Genomic DNA, 2,816 nt, shown 5'->3' with positions numbered 1-2,816 from the left:
AGGACAAAGCAAGTGCAGGTTCAAGGCTCTGTGTTTGAGGAGCAGTAAGGAGGCTAAGGAAGCTGAACAGGATTGAAGAGGAGGAGAATTTCAGATAAGAGAGCTAGCTGGGGTCACAAAAGGTAGAGGGTCTATAAGCCATTGTAAGGAGTCTAGTTCTTACTCTGACTGGGAAGATACTGGGAGGTTTGGACAAAGGAGTGACATGCTATGTTTTATTTTCTATCAGAATGCTAAAGACCTTACCTCTATAAAGATTTCTACACTGCATGTACACTGTTGGAAAATAAGGCAGTAGAAAACCAATCACTGAAATTATATTAAATATGAGATAGTAAGCTAGTATATGCTATAAAAGTCTAATCTCATTTTTCCATCATTTCTGGCTTATTTTATAAAAAAAAACAGTGTAGAAATCTACCATAGAGTTAAAAAAAGAACTACTGAGTTAGATTGAGTGGGAAGATGTGCATCATTTTTCACAAATATCTTTTTAAAAAAACTTTTCACAGGGTACAAACTTCCAGTTATAAGATAAATAAATACTGGCTATGTAATGTACATGATGACTATAGTTTGCACTGCTTTATGGCATGTTTGGAAGTTATTAAGAATGTAAATACCAAGAGTTCTCATCCCAAGGAAAAAACTCCTCCCCCTTTTTTGTAGCTATATGAGATAATGGCTGTTAATTATTGTGATAATCATTTTATGATATATGTAAGTGAAGTCATTATGCCACGGGCCTTAAAAATTTCCACAGTACTCTATGTCAATTATATCTAAAGAAAACTAGGGGGTACTTTTTAGAGACTCAGGCTTCACTTTATTTATTATTTTCCTGTTTCTTAGAGCCTGATTAAGGGATTTCTGTCTAGTGCCCTCTTTACCTCATAGCAAATTTCCATGTAACAAGCCAAACTTTAAAATTCAAGTTGCAGGATATCTGTTAATATCAAAGCAGTGAATCTTTCTGCATCTGCGGCTGAAGGATGGAATGACTTATTAACAATGGGTCCTCAATGATCCTTTTTACCCTAATCATCCTACATTTAAGCTGCTGCATACAGACCTCTAGAACTTCCAGGCATGAGGCTATAAAAATAGCCGAAACGGGTTTGGCTCAGTGGATAGAGCGTCAGCCTGCGGACTGAAAGGTCCCAGGTTCGATTCCGGTCAAGAGCATGTGCCTGGGTTGCGGGCACATCCCCAGGAGAAGATGTGCAGGAGGCAGCTGATCGATGTTTCTCTCCCATCGATGTTTCTAACTCTCTATCCCTCTCCCTTCCTCTCTGTAAAAAAATCAATAAAATTTTTTTTTTAAAAAAAAAATAGAAACCACAGACACCATATTTTTGTTTTTTAAATTCAAAAGCTATAGTCCAGGTAGAAAACTGGAAAGATTTACAAGAATATGCAAGTCAAATAGAACATGTTTCTCCTCTATCATATATATACTCCACCTCTCTCTGACCAAAAATCTCATTTTGAAGAGTGAGAGAAAAAGTGTATAAGGGAAAAAGGAAACTTTGATGAGAATCACTTCAACTTGGATCCTTCTCCCAGCCCTAAGCCTTTAAAGAAGTTTCCTGGCACCAATAGGGTACAAGGGAGTAAAGCAGAAACAATGGTAAAGGAATATTCAGATAGAAGATCCTGAGCAGCCTCACAAAACTCCATTGCACCCCAAGAAGAGTAGGAGGCAGCCATGAGATATAGCCTAGTAGCAAAATGCTCCTTTTGCTACTAGGTTTTACCCATGTGGAAATGAAATATAGAGGAGGAATTTTTTTAAGTGAAGAAGCTCTGTGGTCGGAATAAGGAGGAAGAACAGATGGTAGCGTGGACTGTGTAACTAGAGACCTGGTGGAAGCACATACACCCCAGCTGCAAATGCAAACATAAGAACAATGACTCCTGGCCCAGTCGGTGTGGTTCAGAGGTTGAGCGAGCATCCACCTATGAACAAGCAGGTCATGGTTCAATTCCAGGTCAGGGTAAATGCCTGGTTGAAGGGCTCAACCCCTAGTGTGAGGCATGCAGGAGGTAACGGATCAATGGTTCTCTCTCATCTTTGATGTTCCTATCTCTCTCCTTCTCCCTTCCTCTCTGAAATCTATATCTATATCTATATCTATATCTATATCTATATCTATATCTATATCTATATCTATCTACATCTATACACACACACACACTGAGTGGCCAGATTATTATGACCACCTGACATTTGTAGGCAAATTAGCTATAATTTCATGCTGAAGTTGCTAGAGGGCCAGATCATTATAAATAGGGAAGCAGGTTGTTTACCAGGACAGTAGAAATTATTTTTTTCCTGAAGATAGGGGTAAACAATGCGATTTAACAGCCTTTGAACGTGGGAGATATATATATATACATATACATATATATTTAAAAGAACAATGACTCCTTAAAATTAGAAAGGAAATGTCCCAATAGGAATGTCTCATAGTGGATGCCAATTGAGGACCAGGATGCTTTCCTTCATATCTCTCCCACCGACATCATTCAATCCACCACTAATTACTGAGGCACTGTCCTCAACACAGGATGGACTATATTACACACTGTCTGCTCTCACTGAGCTGCTGAGGCAGAATATATGCACCAGGGAACTGTTTCCTCTGACAAAAGAATGGTGGTCTAGGAAAAGTGAGGAAGTGATTAAGAGTAAAGCAAAAGTGCTTTGAGAGAACCCAGAACGGACTAAGATTATGTTTTTACCTCTTGGCAGATTCCAAGCTTAATATTATGATCATATTGGTTTACAGAAAAATAATGTTAACATTTCTATG

Source organism: Myotis daubentonii, chromosome 9 (assembly GCF_963259705.1).
Source record: "Myotis daubentonii chromosome 9, mMyoDau2.1, whole genome shotgun sequence".
Classification (NCBI taxonomy): Eukaryota; Metazoa; Chordata; class Mammalia; order Chiroptera; family Vespertilionidae; genus Myotis; species Myotis daubentonii.
The sequence above is the reverse complement of the archived record's forward strand: the minus strand, read 5'-3'. Positions refer to the sequence as shown.